The sequence below is a fragment of the Tamandua tetradactyla genome (assembly GCF_023851605.1).
Source record: "Tamandua tetradactyla isolate mTamTet1 chromosome 25 unlocalized genomic scaffold, mTamTet1.pri SUPER_25_unloc_1, whole genome shotgun sequence".
In the NCBI taxonomy this organism is placed as follows: domain Eukaryota; kingdom Metazoa; phylum Chordata; class Mammalia; order Pilosa; family Myrmecophagidae; genus Tamandua; species Tamandua tetradactyla.
In genome coordinates, this window is record NW_027518256.1 from 498583 (window position 1) to 523221 (window position 24639).

Sequence of the window (24639 nt, forward strand, 5' to 3'; positions counted from 1 at the left end):
CCATGGCGGCTCAAAGCTCAGGGGGAGGAAGGGGGCTTGCTAGGAGGCATGAGGGCCAAATACTTGGGTGGCTCTGGGGTCTGGCAGGGTGGGCAGAGTGGGGCAGAGGGAGCCTGAGGAGGAGCTGGAAAAGAGCCAGGAGCCCAGCTGTGCCCAGCAGAGGCCCAAAAGTCCTGGGAGCAACGTGAGCCCATTCACGGGGGAAATCAAGGCCGCCTCTGTATGTTTCAGTCCCATCCTGACGAAGCAGCCCAGGCAGAGGAGGCCGGGAGGCTCTGGGGACAGCAGGCACACAGAGACCCTGAGACTGAATTCACCCACTTCATCCTTCCCTTCGCGGCAGTCCTTTCTCATGTCCTTTCCCCACCCTTCCCACAAAGGAAGGCTGCCATGCTGTCCACTGCTGAGGAGCTGATGCCAGAGCCGGGAGCTGATAGCAAAGGGAGAGGGGCCCCACACGTGTCCCCTCCCCACAGAGTGTCCCGGACAAACACCGGCTCCTGTGCCAGGACAGCGTCGGGCACATGCGTCAGGAGCCAGGTCTCGGGGACCCTAGGAGACTACCAGGGGTGACAGGCAGCGGACACGACAGGGGACTGCGAGCCTCAGCCAGTCTCGTCGGGGGGCAACAGGGGCAACAACGGGGGCGATGTCACGGGGTGTCCACGTGCCCGAGAACACCCTCAGGGGCTGCATGGGGCACGCGCAAGCTCTGCTGAGGCCTCTGGCCCCCAACCGGGCTACAGGGACAGTGCAGGGAGGGCTCACAGAGGCCCCTTTCCCGGGACACCAGCAGAGCCTCCTGCCTGCTGCAGAAACGCATCCAACACGGCCCCGCCTCTTGGCCACAGCATCTCACAGGAGCCACCACGTTGGCTCTACGTTTGTTTAAGTGCTGGCAACAGCAGAGCTCACGGCTGTGGTGAGGAAACAGCACTTTTGCCGGGACCAACCGATAAGTGAGAGAGGAGACAAGACCCCCAGACAGGAAGCTGCCTGCACAGGGACGCAACAGGGCAGTGCTGGACGTCAAGGGACACGACGGGGCCGAGGCAAATGCCGAGGGGATACACTGGGGCTGTGCTGGACACCGAGGGAGACGATGGGGCTGTGCTGAACACCAAAGAACCATCACAGGGCCGTGCTGGACAGCAAAGGGACATGACGGGACTGTGCTGGACGCCAAGGGCCGGTGGGGCCATGCCAGACACCAGACGACACAACAAGGTCATACCGGGCACCAAGGGGCACGATGGGGCCATGCCGGACACAGACCGAGATGAGGGATGGATGCCGAGGGACCTGAGAGATGGACACCAGGGGACATGGGGCCGTGTTGGATGCTGAGGCAATAGACACATGGCAGGGAGCATGCTACTGCATCTGGGAACTGAAGTTTCCCCACGAAAGCATCAGGCTGTTGTTGGCAGGAGGTGCTTACTCTCTCACACACGTTTGAAACTGTTCGCCGTAGTACAGCTTCTGTAGTCAAGTGTAGTAGAGCCTCCTGTGATATGATCAGAGCTGCTGAGGAATTCACCCGAAGAAAGCCATCCCTGGAAAAGGGTGAGATGGAGGCAGGAAGGAGGGAGGAGAGAAAGGAATTTGAAAAAATGTGACAGAAAATATCAACAAACAAAGCCAGGATTTCCAGAAAGATAAACGAACAGGGTAGCTCGAGTTCACTCCTGCTCCATGGACAAGTTAGAGAAGGGACAGGAGGGCGGCTGAGGTGGCGATTCCAGAGTACAACTGAAAACACATGGAATAAAAATAAATTACACGGGGAACAAATGCTAAAGTAAATTTAGATTGAAATGCTCATGATCAGTGAAAGGGAGCAGTAAGGTGTAAGATATGTATGAACTTTTTTCTGTTGCCTTTTTATTTCTTTTCTGAATTGATGCAAATGTTCTAAGAAACCATCGTGACGATGAGTATGCAATTATGTGATGAAACTGGGAATTACTGATTATATATGCAGAAGGAATGATCATTAAGAAAAAAAAAAAAAGAGTGCCACTGACATGAGAGAGCCTTTTGCACCACTTAAGGAGGGCCCTGGCTGCAGAGGCCGAGGAGCTGAGCGGCAGAAAGCTGGAGCATGGCACAGTGGCATGGAGCCCACAGGAGTGCATGGATGGGAGCCAAGGAGAAGGAAGTAAGCCGGGGATTTTGCTTGAATGCGTTACCCTCACCAGAACAGCCCGTGGCCCCATGACTCACGCCACACCGCATGCACGAGAACCCCATCACCATCTCCCATTCCCCACACTCCAAGCAAACCCTCCCCAACAAGCCACAGCGCCTTCATACCAGGGCAACACCTGCCTCCCTGCCCACTGTGTTGCAGAGCCTCACCCCACGGCCCCCGAGCTCTGCGCATCAGTTTATGGCTCTCCTATACCTGTGCAAGCAAGCACACAGCCCTCTGTCATGCTCCCCAGCTCTGTGAAAGCACAGACAGCACAGCCTGGTCACACCTACCCCCAGACCACAAAAGCATAATGCAGACCTGCTGACACAGCTCAACACATGCACACAAATGGCCCCACGTCCTCGACCACTGCACACCAGGGTACCGTCCCCCAGATCTGCGCACCCACACAGCTACATCTGCCCTGGATGCTGGGCACCCACATTCGCAAGCATCACCTTAACATCCACAAACTGTACCTATACCTGCCCTGAAACAAATCACCACACTGACTGCTCCAGCCCATACCCTGCTCCCTGCTCTACAACCGCCCCGCAAACACAGACCACTGAAAAGATCAAGCCCCAAAGTAAATCAAGGTATTTACATGCAATGCAAAGAGCAGAGCATCACTAAGAACACCACGAGGCAGACAGATAGAGGCCAAACTGACGACCAGGTTAAAACACCAGAGGAGACACAGACATTCCAACAACTAATCAAAGATGTTCGTATGACTACTTAATCAGTGGGAGAGCAAATGACATAAAGGAGAGCAAGAAGACAGTAGAAGACCATAGAGAGGAATTTGAAAGATACATAGAAAAAGAGCAGATATCACGGAGATTAAAGGCTCTGGTGACCAAATAAAAAACAGAGTAGAGGCACACAGCACCAGATTTGAAGAGACAGACGAAAGAATAAGTGATCTAGAGGCCAGGATAACTGATTTCAAACACTCAAAACAGCAAATGGCAAAACGATGGAGAAATCTGAATTGGATCACAGGAAAACGATGGACAAAACAAAGCCCTCAAATATAAGCATCATCAGTTTCGAGAAGGAGAGAGAGGGGTAAAGGGCTAGGAAGAATAGCTGAGAACAGAATGGGGGAAAACCTCCCAACCCTTATAAAGGACATGAATCTATAAGTCAAAGAAGCCCAATGAAATCCAAACAGAATAAATCCAAATAAGCCTTCCCCAAGATACACACTAATCAGTCTGTCAAATGTGGAAGAGGAGCAGAAAATTCTGAAAGTCGCAAGAAAAAAAAACCAATCTACTACATTCAAGGGAAGCCACATAAGACTGAGTTCAGACTACTCAGCTAGCATCACGGAGGCAGGAAGGCAGTGGTGTGACACACTAAGACCCTGAAAGAGATCATTCAGGGGGCTGTGTCCTGCATGGCGTGGGCAGGGGACTGTGTCCGGCCAGGTGTGGACAGGGGGCTGTGTCCTGCTGGGTGTGGGTAGGGGGCTGTGTCCTGCCTGGCGTGGGCAGGGGACTGTGTCCTGCCGGGTGTGGGCAGGGGGCTGTGTCCTGCCGGGTGTGGGTAGGGGGCTGTGTCTGGGGTTCCTGCACCTCCACCCTGCCCGGAAAGCCAGCATCAGTGTGTACGTTACAGGAGGAGGGCAGGGACGGTCCGCCGTACCGTCCTGGGTGGCAGGACCAATGTCCACACCCAGCTGCCCAAGCCTACCTGACCAGGATGGAGCCCACGTGCCTAGGACTGTGTCTACATGTCTGCACCCACATGCCCTGGATAGCGTCCCCGCCAGCTGTGCCGGCCTGCACCAGTCCACATCCTGAAAAGGTCAAATTCCTGCGCAGGTTTCACTGCAAACAATCCACACCCAACACAGGGCCCACCAGCTCCCCACCTACCAGACCTCGACGCCATTCAGGGAAGCACAAGGCCACACGGCCGGCACGTGGAAGGCCACCCCTGCACTGGTCACCTGCAGCAGATCAGCCAGAGCTGGAGCCCAAAGATCTAGAACCATCAACAGTAGTTTACTAACAGAAACAAGAGAACCAGTTTGCAGATACATAAATACAACATTAAAAATGGGCTTTCATAACTGTTACATTTCCGGTGAGAAAAAAATAGCTGACATCCAGTGGGTGCGGAGCAGCCGCAGGGCCGGGGAAGCCGCCCTTGCGTGCGACCCCCGCGCTCGTCCTTTTTCAGCTGCTGCTGCTTTTCAGCCACGACCCTGCACTGCTGGACACTGAGCACTGCGGGGGAACTGCGTGGCGGGGGATGCCGGGGGCGCCGACTCCCTCCAGTTCCAACAATCACCCCTTTGTGGCAGTGAAAATATTCCTTTATTAGGAGTTTCTGCCTTAAGAAACAAGCCGGCACAAATGCCAAGGCTGGGGTCGGCGTTGAAGGCCGGCCTTCCTCCTAGCACTTTTCCGTTCAGAAGCTAAACCCAGACGTCTGCCCAGGCTGGGGCAGGAACTGTGGGACCAGAAGCCACAGTGCACCCTGCATTCCCGCCTGCCCCCACAGCTAGCTTGGGAGAATCCACAGCCGGGAGCTCCCATGGGGGACCCAGAAGCCAGTCAACCTGTTCCGCCTGCACACAGAGACCCCTGAGCTGGTGCCCAGAGCCGACCATGCCCCTCTGCCTACAGAGGCCCGTAGGCCTAGGAGTGCCCGGATGGGGAGGCAGGGATGGGGCAGTGAGCCACGCTGAGCCGCATCACAACCCACCGAGTGCCAGGCCCGGCCCCGCTAATGACATCAAGGTGAGCAAGAAGACACTGGAAGAGCATCAAGTAGAGTTTGAAAGAATACATAGAAGAACAACAGATCTCACAGAGATGAAAGATACTGTTGACAAAATTAAAAATATCCTGGAGACACACGACAGCAGCTTTGGAGAGGCAGAGGAAAAAGCAAGCTGGAAGAAATGACCACTTAACTCAAATGCACAAAAGAACAAGTGGCCAAAAAGACGGAAACCCTGGAACTGGACCGCAAGGAAATGAAGAGCACAGAGCACGGAAATATAAGAATCACTGGTGTCCCAGAAGGAGAAGAGCTGAGTAAAGGGCTAGAAGATTAGTTGAGGAGACAATGGGGGAAAGCACTCCAGCCCTTAGAAAGCACGTAAATATGCAAGAAAAGAAGCCCAACGAAGCACAAATAGGATAAATCCAAAGAAGCCTACTCCAAGACATATACTAGTCAGACTGTCAAACGCTGAAGAGAGGCAGAAAGTCCTGAAAGCAGCAAGAGAAAAGTGACTTATCACATACAAGGGAAGACACAGAAGACTGAGTTCAGACTACTCAAGAGGCACCATGGAGGTGAGAAGGCAGTGGCGTAACATATTTAGGATCCTGAAAGAGAAAGACTTTCCAGCCAAGAATTCTTTACCCAGCTAAGCTGCACTTCAAAAGACGAGTGGATAAACGAAATGTGGTACGTACATTTGATGGGGTACTATGAAGCACTTAGATAAAATGATGTCCCAAGGCATACGACGGGGTGGGCCACGGTGACTCAGTGGCAGAGTCCTCAACAGCCATGCCGGAGACCCGGGTTGGATTCCCAGTGCCTGCCCATGCGAAAACTAAAGACAAGAACAAAAAAACATATGACAATGTGGATGAAACTGGAGGACATAACGTTGAGTGAAAGAAGTCTGAGACAAAAGGACAGATGCCATATGATTTTCTCATTATGGCTTCGATAAAGCCACCAGTGTTTTGGAGCAGCTAGAAGGAAAAATCTGAGATGAGGGTATGGTGGCCCTCATGACAAACTCTGGGACCAGTCCCGCAGCTGCTTGCTGAAGTGTGGTTTGAGATTATTGAGTTTTCTTTCTTTGCTTTGCATATATGCCATATTTGACAAAAGAAGATAAAAAGAATAACTATAGGCAGCTATAGTACCATTAGATAAAACAAATTCCTGAAATCAAATATTGGAAAATGTTTGTAACAAAGTCACTACTATAGCCAACCTCCTATCTGAAATTACTTTCTACTTGATATTTTGAGAATGTATACTTTTCACTGTTAATCAAATGGGATTGAAGATAATGTATAATATTTAGAATCTAAGAAGCTTTCATATCTGTATCTATAGATTTTTCCTTCCTTCCTTTAATTTTAAATTGGTTCATGAAGCTTACAGTGCAAACACAGGTTTTACAATCCTTATTTGGATACTTGCTTTCAATATGCCTAAGTTTAGGCTAATGAAGAGATTCATTTTCTGTGGTTCTAAGTGTATTGTTTGTTTCTTAAATTTTTCTTTCTTAAATGTCTCTATCACCTTCATTCTTAAAGGACACTTTTTTTTTGGATACAGAATTCCATACAGACTGCTTCCTGTTTGGACAATGAAGAGTCCACTGTCCTTTGGCGTCTGTTGTTTTCTGCTGAAGGGCGAGCTGCCAGTTTAACTGTTCATTTTGCACTACTCTTCTTCTCCTGGAAGCTTTTCAGATTTCCTCCGTCTAAGGTTTTCTGCAGCTTTACTATATAGCTGGGACTGGATTTTTATTTTAACTTTGGAATGAATGAATGAATTTAATTCATTCATTTAAATGAATTCGATTAATTCACTCATTTAAATGAATTCGATTAATTCATTCATTCTCCGTTCTCAATCCCCGCCTACCTCCGGAGCCCAGGACCCGGTCCCCGTCTCGGGAGGTCTGGGGTGGAGGAAGGTCCAGGGCGAGAGGCGGAGATGGGCTTAGGGTTGTGGAGAAACTGACACCCTGCGTGGGAAATGAAGAGCCGCCAAGTTGGGAACCGCAAGCACCCTGAGGGGAGCCCACCCGGGAGTGGGAGGAGGGAGCGACTGTGCCCCGCCCCTCGGAGGGGGGGCTGACAGCTCTTGGCCCCACCCCTCAGAGGTGGGCAGAGACAACAGTCCCACCCCTCCCCCCAGAGTGGGTGGAGACGACTCTGCAGGTGGCCTCCATTGTGAGCTCACCCCCAGGCCCCGCCCACAGCGGCCTGGCCCCGCCCCCTTCCCATCAATCTTCTCACCGCCCAATCGGCTGAGAGAATGAGGCCATGCCCACAGTTCTTGTGACTTTTGTTTATTTCATTCTTTACTTTGCTATTTTCCAGGACCCCCAATCTTAGTACCTTCCCCCAAACCTACCAGGGCTACTACATTGCACAACTGTGGGGGCACATTCATTTTTCATACCCCGGCAGTGTACAACTAGAGAGACCATGGGCAGGCACCATGCACATGGACCACAGCGTGAATGGCCCCCCCTCAAGTTGTGCAACATAACACCCTGGGTGGAGGTCCACCCATCAGAACAGTCTCTACCCCAGTGCTACTTAAAACTGCAGAGTGATACAATGGGGAAGTAAAATGACTTTTTACACATGAAATCTTCACAAGATTTTTTTTGTATGTGTGTTCTTTCACCCTCAGTGTTATATAGCACTTAAAGCACTGTATAATTCCACAATACTACTTGTAACAATAGCCACCCAAGTCCTCGTCCTGCTAAATTAAAAAGAAAAAGGCAATCCTAGTTTTATTCCTTTGGTTAAAGAAAAACTCTGGTGTTTGACTTAGAGTTATTTCATCTTTTTAAAAAAATAATTTAATTTTCTCCTTCTGAATTTGAAAGCACATTATTTAAAACAAAAGCTGCACATTTCTGAAATATATGTTCAAGGAATATTGGAAGAGAGTTTTCTCTGCCATTTGTTTTTCTTAATTGGTCAGGTAACTTTTATCCTATTTTGCTTTATATATCCATGTTTTTAAATATACTAAAAACTCTCTGATTTTTCCAGGAAATTATTTAGCCTCTTTTCTTGGGTGATTGAATTTGAGGGACCAAAGAAGATAAGTTTAGTGTCTAGGATTGGATCTGGCTTACAAGTTTAGGTCCAAAAGGAAGTGAGGCCAATTAAGATGGAAAGAAAATTACTTGAACATGTAAACCTTGTGCTCTCATACTATCTCATACCTTCTGGTTTCTGTTGTTAGAACTCTGATTTCTATTATCAGTATGTAACAGAGAAAAAGATTAAGTAAGAGTAAGACTGTCATGACTTTTTAATTTGTACTATTTTACACCTTGTAAGAACGTTTTTCTGTTGTATGTGTCATATTATTGTTGCAAAAAACAATACAGAAGGCAGAATGGACAGTCTTCTTGTTCCCATTGTACTGACTAGGAAACTGAGGCTCAGAGAAGTTATACAAAAGAATTGCCCAGGTTAATAAATTAAAGAGTTTCCTTTATACTGTGCTGTAAATCTCATCATTTTCACCCTGAATAATAAGAATTTGAAGATGTAAACACATTGTAAGTAATTTTAAATTCTTTGCAGAATGAGGTAAGATGTAATAAAATGTAAATAGCATTTTAAAACATGCAGTCCCATGTTTCTATTCATATTTGATGTGTAACTTAATATGTCATACAAATCAGACACTAAAACCCAAATGTCCATGTACTCCTTTTAAAAATTAGAATCCGAGATCCAGGATAGAAAAAAAAAATTGGTGGGGATCTCCAGGTCATAGATGAATTAGTCACAGCTCATTTTAAATCTTATTCTAATCCAACCCCAATGTATTCCATTGGCAAAGGTAGTATCACATTTGGCTTAGGGACATTTAAATGACACTGCTCTCTGTTTCCCTAGGATCATTTCTGGATTAAGGGATTCCTCTATAATCAGGAGTATAAAAAAGAGAAACAAAAAAAGGAAAGAAAAAAACTGCAAGGCTTTGATAAAGAACATCTGCTTGTGACTTATTCATATTGTCCCAATGCTTATATAACAGGTATCTGCTGTGACTGTTTCCCATTGCATTGTACCTTTAAAACATGTCTATAGATGTTTGAAGCCCAAGTCTCCCAATGATGCATTGTCTCCTTATTTAAATTCAAGGAGTACTTTGTGACAATTGTTAATTTCTGAGTGGGAGCTTTCGGTGTATTAGCATGCTTTGAAATTGAAAGGCCCTACAAATCTCTTTGCATAATGTTGGTCAAAGCATCGTAAGTGAATTTTAAAGGAAGAAAAGAGATCCCAATGGTGAAAGTTAAAAATAATGACAAGATAGCTGTTTCCTGTGAGTGTACATGTCCATGTTTCTGAGTGCTAATGTATAGACACAGAAAGCTGGCTGGTTTAACCTTTCCACCATTTTGTATAGCAGATAGACTCTTCTATCCTAGCTGGGCTTTTCTGGCTGGCCCATGAAAGAACTGTAAACAGCTTCTTTGTAAATAATTGGAGACTCACTGGTATCAGATGACATTATTTATTTATTAGTTGATTTCTTAATTATGTAAATATTTGGGCTCTGATTCCATGCTTTGTGATATAATGATTTGAATATTTGTGGCAGAGTAACAACTCTACCCATGCTCCTTTACATGGGTGTGCATGAGAGAATTATGTAATGCTCTGTCTCTGACATACATGTGCACATACACACATGTGTGTAAACCCACACCCCCACTCCCGTTCCTCTGCATCATTCTCACACTCGTGCATACACACACCAACACTGCCTTCTCCTTTGTGGCATTTTCGTTGCAGTTGGTATAGAAATAGTACTTGTAATGGGGGCATCATCTCCGATACATGAGCAGTCCAGTTGAACAAACAAAATTCCCCAGTAAATAGCTTGCATTTATCAGTTTGCTCATTATTCTTCCTTGATGCAAAACTGAACTTATCCTTAGTTATTACCCATTAAATCGTTATACCCGAGAGAGAGGAATTCAACACAAAATGGGTCTGTGTGGAACCTCTTTTTACCAAGGAGGTTAGCTATTAAAAAGCCTGAAGCTCTTTTTTATAAAGCTGTCTGAACCATAAAATTTCATCTTCAGCAGAGCTAGTAAGGACAGAATTAGAATAAGTTCTAATATGTAAATATTTTTTTCACATTTTGAGTTATATAGATCACTTGAATATCTTGAGTATAGATAAATGCAGTCTGGGTGAAGTAGCTACCTTCATAGCTGTCCACCCTGCCTGGATGCTGATGGTGATGTCATGGGTGGCAGGGTGCGTGTCCTGCAGCTTCTCTTCCTGCACACACAGGCTTTCCACACCTACATGCGAGTTTTCAGAATTTACACCTCAAGCTACTGAAGGCAGAATATCCTTGAAGTTACTTTTTATTTTAAAATCCATTATGGTGTTTTAGAATGATTCCCAAATCTTTCATAAAAGAGCTTTGGCAAAAATAGCTGTAAAAGACTCCACTAAATTTAAATGGCTTAATTTCCCCAGAAGTACGCACTGCAGACCTAAAAACACTAATTTGCCTACACTTTGATTTCAAGGCACTTTCCACCTCAATCTGGAGGTGGGCATGCTGTTGAAAAACTTTTTTGAAAAAAGTAGCCTAGTATTTGATAGGTAGGTTAAAAAGTAACCTTAGCACAAAGGGACAAATATCATATGATTCCGGTTATAGGAAATACTTAGAATATGTAAATTCATAGAGATAGAAATTAAATTAGATCACAGGGGCTAAGGGACAAGAAAAAGAAATGGGGAGTTATTGCTTAATAGGTACAGAGTTTCTGATTGAGGTAATGAATATGTTTTGGCAATGGATTATGGCACAGCATTATAAAGGTAATTGATACCACTGAATTGTACACTTAAAATTATTAAGATGAGGAGTTTTGTGTTTTATATATACATGCTATTGCCAGAAAATTTAAAAAAAAAGAAAAAGAAACTTTAGGTTTCTGTTTCTTAGTACTTGGTTGAAATCCACTGTGGACTGTTACAAACCTAGGGACTGGGCCTTTAGCAAGTGTGTTGGCCCATGTGCATTAAATCTTTTAATGATTTTTATATATAAGTATCATATCCCTGATCCTGGCTTCCTCTGGATGGCAGCAACTGGAAGGCTTATGAGCATGATGTTTGGAATGGCTGAAGAGTCAATCCAAAAGCTCAGCTACCAGCTGGGCAGCCTCTCCAAGGGTTCTAGGCTTAGAGAAGACCCAGAGGAGTGACCTGTAAGTCTCACACTCTGGGAGACAAAGTAGCCAATTAATTCCCCCAACCATAAAGTTTCAGAGCTGGCCGGTATCAGCGAAATCTACTCTGCTCAGCAGGTTCCTACATATTCAGCAGGATGTTTTTATTGAGGCTTATCTGAAGCCCTCAAGGCTTCATAAAACTAAGAGTTTTATAGTATTTTTGCTAATCCCATACATTTATTGGAACTAATTCTGTTGGCTGGATGGGAACAAGCCACTTACTTTTCTGGGCCTTAGTTCTCCATGACTGAGACAAAGGTGTTGGATTAAAAATGGTTTCTAAGACCGCTTATTTTTCTGATAGTCTTTAATCAACAATAAGGCCTGGATTTATTATTCAAGTCTTTATTGGGGGTGGAAGTTGACTAGACATATTAAAAAAATAAATAAATCATGTAAAAAAAGAAAAGAAAAACCTAGAGTAAAACAAACAAATAAATACAACAACAAACTATCCCCTGATAGCACTCTTTAACAGCACTCTTTTCTTTTGTGATTCTATCCCTGGGGCTAGAATATCCATTTCTTCTCACCTGGTCTTATGGGAACAGCTGTAGCTGCATGCAGACTTATTCCACAGTTAGTGTCAAATGGGAATGTCTCCTCTGAGATTGTTGCTCTTTAAGCTCCAGGATTTTCCCAAGTATTTATTATTTTGTTCCTGATTATAAAGGTTATACCTGGTCATTGTGAAAAAGAAGGAAAATTGGTTAATTCACTACTCAGGCAAATGCTTAACATTTTTTTGATATCATGTTAATCTTTTTTCTTTGCATATGTATAATGTTTCTTTGTACTTTTACCCTTTTGTGATGTGGAGGTTATACTTCCCCTTTTTATGCTATTTAAGATTAATTTTACACTTCAAATTCTTAAAGGTAATTCTTTTTCTATATATCAAAATCATAAATGGCATATTCTATTAATACAAAACTAAGATGAGAAAGATAGCATCTTTCTACAACTTCCCTGTCCTGGAACTTTAGACTTAGATTATCATGATTGAAAGATTATTGCTTTTATTACATTTTTCACTTTCTAATTGGAAAACAAGTTTTAAAATTTGCCTTAGGTTTTTATGATCTTATAAATGACATTTAATTTTAGACCATTTTAGTTTTATAACTTATGCTTACTCCTAGTCCTTTCATAATAATATTTCTCCATTTCTGAGATTTTAATTTTGCATCCTTTCTCTAGCAGTTGGAGATTTTTTGTGGACCTTTTCATTTTATTTCTGCTTCTTCATATTGTAGAGAAGAAGTCTGAGATCAATCAATTCTTTGATGGTAATCTATTTTTCATGCATTGAATTTTATGGACATTTTTTTTCTTGAGATGACACATTTATTAATCTGTTTTCTCCCCTTGAATACAGTCTGCTGTTCCCTGTCTATTTTGTGTTTTTAAATTTGGCAAGTCTGTTTTTCATCTCTATCCTATCTTACTTTTCCCTTTACAATTGTTTGCTCTAGTTGCACTGATAAAAAGCCCACTTGAATCTTGTTGAAGAAACAAACTGGAAAGTCTCAAAATTATTCTCCTTCCCTTGCAGTAAACCTGTTTAATTGGAATGTTTTTACTCTTGTCCTTCATGTCTGTTTTCCTCTTTTGACCTACAGCATTTTTTCCTGCATTTAGTGCTGTTTCTTTCTTTGTTCACTCCTACAGAGGAGCTTCTCTGCTTATGCAAAATTAGATATTGGGATAGCCAGCATCCAGTCAGGAGACAAATCACACCAGTAATTTGAGAAGAAAAAAAATAATGTAAAATATTTCTGACTAGTCAGAGGTGTTAGGTATTAAAAAGTGTAAAGATGATACTGAGGAACACATGAGTGGAAAATACAGGGAGCAGCTGCTTCCTCTAGGGCTGAGGGAGACTACCAAAAGAAGGAATTAAGAATTTGAAAGAGGGATCCCCCTGCCTCAACTGAGATTAAGAATCAGACATCCTTGGAAAGGCTGTGGCTGCAGCTCTCACTGTGTGGTGGACTGATTCAGTGAGGCGCTGGTAGGCTGGACCTGCTCTACGGGAAGCCCCTGCTGGAACACCAGGAAGCCACTCAGACTTGAGCAGATCTGCAGGAAGACATCCACTGGAGTGCTGGAGAAATGCCACAGAGAGTAGGAGCCACTGGGCCTCTCACCCAGTGCTGCAGCAATGCCATAAGAACATCAGAACCAGAGAGAAAAGCCACGTCTTCCTCTTTGCCTTGTAGTGTCCCTCCTGTCCTTTTTGTTGTTGAAGCATAACATTTCTCCAGCTGGCAAAGAAGAAATGTGTATAGGGTCCAGCTCTAGAATCACAAAAGATTGCAAAGATGGGTGGATTTGGAATTGACAGTCAATAAATAGATAACTGGCACAGATGGGTTCTCTGAGGAAAAGGAAAAGAAAAAGAAGCGGAAGAAAAAAATAAAGAAGGAAGGAAATGTTTACTTTTAGTATAGTTTTATATTGCCTGGTCAGAAACCCAGCAGCCTGGAGTAGCAAGGAGGAAGCTGGAACCACAGCAGTGCCAATGAGGAGCATCTCCTTCATGCTGAGGACTTTGTTTATCATTCTTTGATAAGCAGAAGGTGGCTGGAATTATTGCCCTTGCTCTGCAAATGGCAGACATCCACATCAAGGGCAAGCTTGGAGTATGAATTCCAGAGTTTCCCACCTGTGACATCCCTGCTTGGATGCTCCTTGGAACCCTGTTGGGGCTCAGAAAGGCCATGACCAGCTGCCCTCCTGCTGTTGTTTTTCCTCCTATATATAGCTCTGGCTTCACAGTTTTTAAGCCACTGCCCTATATGAGAAAATGAAAATGAAATAGGAGGAAGTAGTTTCCCCTCTGGCATTGGTTAATTTTATATACATTCCCTAAGCAGAGAGTCCTGATATGAGTATTATAGGAAAAGAATGAGCCAAATGAGGATGTGCATTTTGCTTAACCCATATTATAAAACCAATAAATATATTTTCTGAAATAAAAATTAGTAGCACAGAAAATGTAATAGTAGGAAAACCTTGATCTGATGTGTAATTTTACATATGTAATATCTCTGTGCTTTATTGTGTAAAACTTCTGAATTTGGGGTAGTCATAGCCATCAGTATACCTCTGTTAGTTGTGGAGTTTTGTCTTATTCAAAAAGGCATTATTTATTCTAATATCTAAAAAATATTCTCTGGTGTTTTCTTCTAATATTTTTATGATTTTTTTTCCTCAACTATCTTTTTATTCCTTCTGGAGTTTATTTTTATATGTGATATGAGGTGTAGGTCTCTATATTTTTTCTCAATAAATGGTGAGAGCACCATTTAATAAGGTCTGTCTCATTCCTGAGATAACACTCCTGAGTTGTTTAGCAACAACTGTATTCTGACTTTTGCCTTATTCCATTACTTGATGTTTTCTTCTGTTTGAGAGATCTACTTCTCAATTATTGAGTTTCTACATTTCACAGTTTAAGAAATTTTTAAATAGCTTTAAAAATGTTTTGACATTTGGATGAGACATTTCCTTTCATTGTTGGTGTTTTTCAGAATTTTGTTGATCTTACAGATTTCCTTTTAAATTTTAATGTACCTCAGAATCACCTTGATATGGTCCATAAAATTCTTGTGATTTTGATTAGATTTGCATTCAATGGACAGATAAGTATTCAATTTTATCATTCAGGTTCTTGATATTTTCTCCATTTGCCAAATATTCCTTAATGCCCTGCAGTAAAATTATAGGGTTCTCTTCACTTTCATCTATAAGTTTATTATCTGGTACTGGAAGTATATATATATAGATATTTAGCTCTCCACTGTGTGTGTGTGTGTCTGTGTGGACATGAGTACGTGTGTGTGTGTCTGTGTGGACATGAGTACGTGTGTGTGTGTACTGTAGATGGGATGAGGGCCAATTCTACTTTCACTTTTTAATTGCTTGCTCGTATGTGGAAAAGCTATTTTTCCTATGATGATCTTGTGTTTACCATCCTATTAAACTTATTTGCCTTTATATGTTTTCAATTGATTTTCTAGGTATTCCCTTCTAGCTCATTTGTTTTCTTATCTAATTGCCTTGTTTTGGACATTGGACATATTGTTGATTTCTAAGGGTGAGGTGATAGCAAACATGCTTCTCTTGCCTCTGGTTTTAACAAGCATGTTTTTAATACAGCACCAATGTTAGAAGTTGTGTTTTGTTTTTTTCTTAATCACATATTAGGGTTGAATCTTATCAAGAGCCTTTTTACTCTCTATTGAGACACTCATCTGTTGGTTTTCTTATTCTGGTAATATACTGGATTGCATGAATAGATTTCCAGATGTTTAATCATCCTTCATTCCTGGGGTAAACCCTTCTTGGTGGTTTGGTTTGGTTTTTAATAATATTATGCCTTCCTGTACCAACAGGCAAACTATATCACCTCTCTTTCCATTATGATTTATTTTACTCTCCTAAAAGTCTCTTTCATGTGCCTGAATTATATCATCATATTCATGTTTTGCAAACGATAGAATTTCACTATGAGGGGAATAAAAAAGAAGTTTAAGTTATGAGTAAGAAAGGACTCATACATTTTTCTCCTGGGAATATTGTAATATGTACAAATCACCTTCCTAGACAGACCTAAAGTGGTGTTAAGGTCAGGCAAAATTTCTCCTTCGTGCATTATTCTTTGCAGAAATGGAACTCAGTCTACACTCTCTAGATTAATTTGGTGAGATTTAAGGAATCAAGTGATGTAAATGAATTAATTCCAAGTGCTAAGTCAGAATAATGGCAGGAAGGATTTGTGTCACTGTCCACTGTACTGTCTGCATAACATTCTAACACACTTTATCCAGATTAATCCTCCCCACAACGATGGAAGATAGGCAGTGTAGGGAAATCAGAGCTGCTTCCAGACTTCACCTACTCCCACTTCCTTCTCTGGGGAAATCATAACACATACTAAGTGGCCATCCTTGGCCTTCCCCAACCTGGGGGAGATGTTAAGTCTAATGAAAAAGCCCTTGCCAGTCCTTAAACCCACCCCCAGGTGGATGAAAGCCACACCCGAACAGTAGAGATTTATCTCTCTTCTCATGTGCGAAGTGGGGCTTGTGGAGCTGCCATTTATTGATCCCAACCCACAGCAGTTTTGTTTTTTTTTTTAACTTTTTTTATTAATTAAAAAAATTAACAAACAAAACATTTAGATATCATTCCATTCTACATATACAATCAGTAATTCTTAATATCATCACATAGTTGCATATTCATCGTTTCTTAGTACATTTACATCGATTTAGAAAAAGAAATAAAAGGACAACAGAAAAAGAAATAAAATGATAATAGAGAAAAAAAAAACTATACGTACCATACCCCTTACCCCTCACTTTCATTTACCACTATTTCGAACTGAATTTATTTTAACATTTGTTCCCCCAATTATTTATTTTTATTCCATATGATCTACTCTTCTGTTGATATAGTAGCTAAAAGGAGCATCAGACATAAGATCTTCACAGTCACAGAGTCTCATTGTGAAACCTATATCATTGTTCAATCATTATCAAGAAACATGGCTACTGGAACACAGCACTTCATTTTCAGGCAATTCCCTCCAGCCTCTCCACTACATCTTGAACAACAAGGTGATATCTACTTAATGTATAAGAATAACTTCCAGGGTAACCTCTCAACTCTGTTTGGAATCTCTCAGCCATTGATGCTTTGTCTCATTTTACTCTTCCCCATTTTGGTCGAGAAGTTTCTCTCAATCCCTTGATGTTAATTCTCAGCTCATTCTAGGGTTTTTCTCAGTCCTTTGATGCTGAGGCTCAGCTCATTCCAGGATCTTTGTCCCACGTTGCCAAGAAGGTCCACACCCCTGGAAGTCATGTCCCATGCAGAGAGGGGGAGGGTGGTGAAACTGCTTGTCATGTTGGCTGGAGAGAGAGGCCACATCTGAGCAAGAAAAGAGGCTCTCTTGGGGGTGACTCTTAGGCCTAAATTTTAAGTAGACTTCACCTATCCTTTGTGGGGTTAAGTTTCATGTGAACAACCCCCAAGACTGGGGGCTCAGCCTATAGCTTTGGTTGTCCACACTGCTTGTGAGAATATCAAGAATTCAACTTGGGGAAGTTGAATTTCTCTCCACTCTCACCATTCCCCGAAGGGGGCTTGCAAATACTTTTCCAGTCACTGATCAAATCACTCTGGGATTCATGGGGGGCTCACTCTGGACAAACCAACAAAATCTCATGTGCTACCTGAGATTCCAAGTACTTATGACATTCAATCAAACTATCTACATGAGTTATATTAGGAAATGCTCTAGTCAAAATCTAAATTTTGTAACAAATAAACATTTTTTGCTTTAGTTTCACACATAAGGTGACATTTTAAAGTATTGATTATCATCTATTTTCAGCACCCTGCAATAATGACATTCCTTTGTTCTTCCTCATGCAAAAACATTTTTAAAATTTGTACATTGTACATTTCACTATTATTATACACTCTAGGCATTCCTAGATTATACCATCTTGATCTTTAACATCCATCTTTCTTTCTGATTTCATTTATGTCCCCAGCCCTCCTCCCGCTATCATTCTCACATGCAGCTTCATTCAGTGTTTTAACATAGTTACATAAAAGTTCCACAGCAGTTTTTTGCCACCCTGGGAAGCTGGCTGTGATGGCACTTCTCTCCTCTTCTCTGGACTTTTTGTACTATATAAATGACAAGGAGTGTTACACTTTCTGTACGCTTTACTCTACAATAAAAGGATCATTTTGCTCAAAATATTTTCTGTACCTGGACCTACATTTCCACAGCACACTGTTGTAGCAACACACTCCTCAGCACGTTATTACCCCATTTTGTAAGTTTGAAGACTGAGGCTTGGAGAAGATAAGTGGCTCGACCTTGGTAACATGGCAAATACTGATGTAGTTGAGGTTAGAGTCAATTTGTCTTAATCCTAAACCAAGTATTCATTCCATCTTTGCCAAGCCAGAGATTTTTTGGTTAATGAAAACTGGGCGTTAGTATACGGCAGAAACTATCACAGAAGCAAAACAAGTCTAGAAACCATTCCTTTCCTTCCACTTCTCTCCAACTCCCACTGGTACATTCAATATAAAGACATTAGCAAGTAATACCTTACACAATGTCTTGAAGATTTTCATTTTGAAACCTCTTGTTTTTCTTTCCTAAATTAAGGCAATCACTAAGCCATGGGGTGGGGTGGGGTGGGGTGTAATGCATTATTTTAAGATGACTTTACATTTGTTGAGCTCTTTTGTATAGGCAAGGAAGTATTTCAGTCTTCATATTGTGGTAATGAAATGGTGTCTGGGAGAGGTGCTGAGACATGAAGGGAGTACTAGAAGGAGCCGGCTTCCTGCAGCCTTCTCCTCCTCCATTGCCCTTTTTTTGCCATCAGACTTAAAGAAACTCAGCTGTCCCAGGTAGAAGAAGCTGTTTTGGAGCACTATTAATATAGGTGGAGTGGAACAGAATGTGCAGCAACAATCTTATTTCTCTATTTGTGGTATTCTAGCATAAATATTCATCGAGTATGCATAGTAAGAATAACATATTAGTTTTTTCTCTGGAAATGTTCAGGCTATCATGATATTGGCCTTCATGATGATTTTAGTGGATTGAGATGGAAACATGAAACTTTGAAATGAATTGCTGGCATCTCATTTTTACAGTATGGAAATATATATTCTGTAGGTCCATTCTTTACAAGTGCCCAGGTAAATCATTCTGTGACTATTTTCATGAGGTTCCAAGTCCAGAATGAAAAGGCCACCTTTTTTCCTTATGTCCTAATATAATGTCAGCATTTGAGCAACAGTCATCAAAATGCAGGCAAATAAGGAGTGATATGCAAATCTCATGGAATCAGGAATATGGGGGTAGACACTATATGAACTAAGCAAGGGATGGGTCAGAAAGTAAAGAAATCAGTGGTTCAAGAGGCTAGGCTCATAGCTAAAGCCTGGATTCACTTCCTTTTTCTTTTTCGGAGGAGTGAGAATTGAGTGCAAGTGCCTTTATGATTGTGTACGATCCATCTATGCATCAGGTGATGTTCTCTCTCTTTTTCTCTTGGCTTTGTTTGGAGAAATCACTCATTCCAGAGGTCATATGCACCAGAAGAAAATGTCTTAACTCCAAAGCACAGAATAGAGGCAGGTACCTAGAGATATTTTTAAAACATATTTTCTTTATATATTTATATATGTATTTTGTTTTTACATGCAAAGAGATCAAGGTTCATTGAAGGCACATGTGCTTTTTTGTAAGCTCATCATCAAAATCTCTTATCTGAAGTCTTCTCAGTAAAGACCATTTTGTCGTATAGCATTAGAAGTACTGCCATGTCTTTGCCACAAGTGTCAAAGGGTCTGTTTGGTATCATTGAAAAAGCTGAGTAAACTTTTTTTTTTTCAAGCTGTATTCTTCTGTTCCCTAGGAAGTTGATTTGATCTTTATTTCTTTTTCAATTTTCTTTCATTTGAAGGAAGAGTGAACTGGTTCACACAAAATGTGACTTTACGTTGTGCCTTTCAGTCAAGGACAAATAATAAGTCTGACACAGACCCCCAAAATCTGCTGAACTCAAGCCTTTTCCAGGAAATGAAAAAAGTGCTTTCATTTTGACTTTTCTGTAATTATTCATTAAAAAAAATTCCTTCTCATCTGTTTCTGTGCTTTCTTGTTCAGCTCATCAGATTTAAAATACTACATTTTATTTGGTATTTTTTTCTTGGGGAATGAACCCAACCAGAAAAGATTCAGATTTAAACCAGGTAGAACCATCTATGTAATTCTCAAGGCCCCTTGCAAAGTAAAACGTGTGGCTGGCTCCTTCTTCAAAAATATTAAGGATTTTCAGAATGGAACAGTAAAGCATTAACCAAGTATGGAATCCTTGGGTGGGATCTTGTGTTACTATACAGGTTGCATGCCCAGGAAACCAGCCCTGGAACCTGAATGATCTGTTTCTGGTTCCTTAGGGCATTGCTGATCTTTCATGCAGCTGCTTATCCAGATAATCTAGAATACTGGTTTTGAATGAGATGAAATCTAATTAGAGGCCCAGTTGTTAATGGGGGGAAGGGTGAATGGCCAGGATATAAGGTTATGCAGGTTGTGCACTGCACAACCCTAGGGGGTGCCATTAACCTTCTTAGTCATCATAGATTTAGATGATTATGTGGCATTTATTTTTTTCTGGCAGATGGTAGCAAAACATCTAGGCTTTTTCTAACTTGCACAAAGATGCCATTTGAGCACATAGTTGGCTGCTTTCGCCAACTTCCTTTTCCCTATCCTATAGCATTTCCTTTCCTTTATAGATCTAATTCCTCACTTTGACTGTAAGTGCCTACTTCATCTCAAATATGTGTGTGTGTGTGCATGTGATGTCTGTCTCTCTTTTTTCTTTTCTTGCTTTTCTCTCCTCCTTACTGCCTTCTCCCCTTTAATTTCTCTTCTCTCTCCAACCTTTACTTTGCTCCCAAGCCTAGCTCTATACAAAGACTCTTGAGAAGCTGCCATTTGAACCTTAAGTTGATTTGCATTGTTTCTTACCTTTCCTAGGGTCATTTCCATTTTGAATCCTCAACTTTAAATGGGCAAAGGGAGATGTTAACAACTTAAAACCTATGAGCAGATGGTGCCCATCTTAGCTACCTTTCAAGCTAATTGCTAAAAAAGAGTATATTTGCAGGTATGTCCAATGGGGAGCTAGTACTGTGAGAGTGAAATAGGAATTAAGTTCCCATGGAGACAGTCTGATTCCCAAGCCTTCAAAGTCAGTCCTCAAATATAGGTTCTCCAAGTTGGAGGGGACCTTAGTGATAACTTGAACATTCTACTTTGCAGAGAACTCTGCTGTTTGAATGGCTGTGGTGAACTCCTTTGGCAGTCAATCCAATGCTCTACTAGGGTCCATAGAATCAGGGATGAACTTGGGGCTAGATGGTGACTGTGCCAGAAAAGGAGTAGCTAAGGTATGGAACTGAAAAGGACAGGGTGTTAATGGCATGTAGTCATCCTATCAAGTCTTCACCATTCTCCCTACCATCCTGAGGAGAGGGAAGAATGGATTCATTGCCCTGTTTACCCTTCACAGAATCTTCTTTCCTTCCTAAGTGTTGCCCTTGATGTTCATTTTAACCTGATTTTACTAGCAAAAAATAATGTTATAAGGACAGAAGTGGAGGTGATAGATTGGAACGTGTTATGGAAGTGAGACCATCTATAGAGTTGCTTTATACCTCCCCAGTAAAACTGCAATGAAGCAGCTTACCATTGTTCATCCTAGGGAATGAAACCCTCTCTGCATTCTGCCTTGAACTATTTATTTTCATGCCCCTGATCACTGGGATCTGCCAGTGAAAGTGAGAGCACCATACCCGTTTCCTCACCAGACCTCTAAACATGCCGTATAGCAACAGATTTGCTCCAAATTACAAATTGAATCATCTTTAGGAAGGTCCTGAAAGCCTTCCTGTAAAGTTTAACAGAGCATATTCTTTACCTTGTAATTATGTATTTTAAACTTGCATATGTCTCAAGATTGGGAGGCCCAGAGAAGCTGCTCCCTGACTTGATCATCATGAAACCCCCAGTGCCTCGTTCTGCTCTGGGATTCTGGAAGGTGCTCAGTTAAAGGGCTTGTCAGTGATGATGAGAGACATGCAAAAATAGGAGCAGGAACAGGGATGCACGGAGGCACCCTTGATTTCATTGCATCTGGAATTTAGAGTAATCCAAGGCCAGATACTGCTTTGTTAAACTCGGCATCTGTAGCTACATTTCTCAGAAGAGCACAGAAAAAGAAAACAGAGGCTCTTGCCAAGTCTATTGATGTCAAGGATGACAATTCCATATGCTAAGAAGCGAGAAGACCCAGTTGTACTGTTCTTACTTGGTCCACAGTGCAGAAGTAGTGAAAGAAAGAAAGATGAGGTATATTTGGCATTGTCTTTTCTTATTTTCCCCTTACCCACCAGATCAGGAAGAAAGAAAAGTAGAATTTTAAAAATCAAATTAACATAATAATGATTTTTCAAAAACCCTAGATGTCATTGTTAGAGTTTGTTAAATCCCAGAAAGGTTAATTTGTAGTTCTTGTGGGAAAAGCCTTGAGAGCCCGTTACTTGGGCCAATAGCTTCATTTTTTTTTTTAGTGGATTCTTCTGAGCACTGAAAGCCTGCAGTGGGAAAGCATGCCGACAGAAAACTGCTTGTTTTTCAGGTGATTTGGTCCAGAGTACACACACATCACAAAATAAAATAGGACAAAAATTTCAAAATCCTCTTTGGTTTCCAGATGTCCTGGTTTGGCTATCCATTGTGTGCTGTTCTTTTCTGTGGCTGAGAAACAGTGCAGGCCTGTAGAGGAAATGGCTAAATAAGCCGAGACCTAGGAAGACTGATAAGTAAGTCTTCGGAACTCTGAATTGCTGTGAAGGCAGCTTTCCCACCGATGGGACCCGAGGCCCTGAGCAGGCCTGTGGTGGCCTCCTTCTTTGTGGAAGCCCCTTCTGCACCCTGCAGGAGCCATGGGCACTGATGGCTGGATTCACTGTAGATTTCACCCTCACATGAGTCTAACCAGAGTGTTTATTGTCAACCTTTAATGTAGGTGGCTCCTCAGAGCAGGAGAAATAATGTTTATTTGTTCTGTGCCTCTGAGAGCCTGGAATTGTGAAGGTCATGCAGAGTTGTGGAGATATCTATTAAGTTACACTATTTGCAGGTGCCGGTCAGTCTGAGAATAGAGCAGCAACCAGGAGGATGAGGTCTCTGCCCTCAGGGCTTGATATTTTACTAGCAAGTATAGAGTGGGTTCTGAGCTCTGCTCCCAAAAGGCTCTGTGATTCCAGATTAGTACTTTGACTTCTCTGAACCATAGAGTCTTTGCCTTCTAAAAGAAAGATTTAGACCTTTTGAAGACGTGGTGCTCAGCACAAAATGATTATTTGTTCCTCTTTCTCTCTCATTCAAATAGCAAGAATCTGATCATTGTTTTTCACAACTGATCCCATGTAGGAGGTAAAACTGAACATGTACATGTTGAAGGATTTGTGTAGAATCGCTTGGCTTTTTGCTTTGACCTTAAAGTAAGTAATTGGAAATTTTTATTTGAAAAACAAAACAGTATCAAACAACCCAATATCAAAATTGGAGGCAAATTTACCTTTAGGACTTTGGTAGCATTTCTTTATCTTTACCTCAGAACAGGTTGCAATATTTGATAGTCTATGTGGCATAAAAGAAGGCAGGCCCTCAAGTGCACACTGGAAGTCTGAGCAGTCTCCAGTGGGTCAGTGCTGTCACTGAGCACGTGGTCTTGGGGCCACATCTTCCTCTTAAGAGCCAAATGCCATCCAGAATAATACCATTCTGGTTTTTTACTTTATGAAGAAAGAAAATTAGTAGATATTGAGTCTGGCTCTTCCACTGTCCTATTGGAATTCTTTTTCATCTTGATCACCCTCCAGTCATCCACCCATTAAAGAAGTGCCTGCTATACACTAGGTTCTGTTTCAGGCACTCAGGATAGAGTGGAAAACAAGACAGGCAGAACCCTGCTCTCAGGGAGCTTATAATCTAGAAAGCAAGAGATAGATAGTTAACAAGTAAACACATAAACAAATGTTTTTAGAGAATCTGACAGTCTTGAGAAGACAGTGAAACAGAGTGATATAGAAGTGAGTGGGGGTGGTGGGGGAAGAACTCTTTTGGGCTCAGTCTCAGGAGGCGCTCAGAGAACTGAGCTCCTGGTGATATGGAGAAGTCAGCCATATATACTTGATCTGCCAAGGCTTCTCATGTTTAATAATAGTTATAAAATTAAACCTAATATAGAATGGTGCAGTCATGCATAGTGGAGGAGCCATTTCACTATCACTGTGGAAAATAACTTGGCAATTCTTAAATAAGTTAAAAATAGGATTCTCTTATGAACTAGCAATACTACTCCCAGGTATATACCCCAAATAGTTGCAAACAAGTATTCAAACAAAAACTTGTGCCAGGAATGTTCATAGTGGAACTATTCATGCCCCGAGGGGAAACAACAAAAGTGCCCTTCAACCCATGGATGGACAAACAAAAGGTGGTGTATCCATACAATGAAATATTTTTCAACCATAGACCCTGTGATACATAGATTGCCTTGAAAACATGGTGGCAAGTGAAAGAAGGCAGACACAAAATGCTACATGTTGTATGATTCCATTTATTTGCAATATACAGGATAAATAAATCCATAGAGGCAGAAAGTAGGTTAGTGGTTGCCAGGCTGTGGGGAGGGATGGGGAATTGCTGCTTGATGGGTACTGGGTTTCCTTTTGGGTGATGAGAATGTTTTGGAACTGTGTAGTGACTGTGGTTGTGCAGCCT

At 42.0% G+C, this 24639-nt stretch overlaps 1 long non-coding RNA gene across 1 annotated transcript in view; it reads right to left on the reverse strand.

Annotated features, from left to right (window-relative positions):
• LOC143673028 (uncharacterized) overlaps positions 1 to 24639 on the reverse strand; it is a 288041-nt gene that overhangs the window by 9162 nt on the left and 254240 nt on the right. Inside the window, exons 2-3 of the long non-coding RNA XR_013170149.1 lie at positions 5644 to 5786; positions 4087 to 4195 (exon numbers count right to left, since the gene is read on the reverse strand). This is a non-coding gene — a long non-coding RNA (uncharacterized LOC143673028). The remainder of the gene's footprint in view (positions 1 to 4086; positions 4196 to 5643; positions 5787 to 24639) is intronic.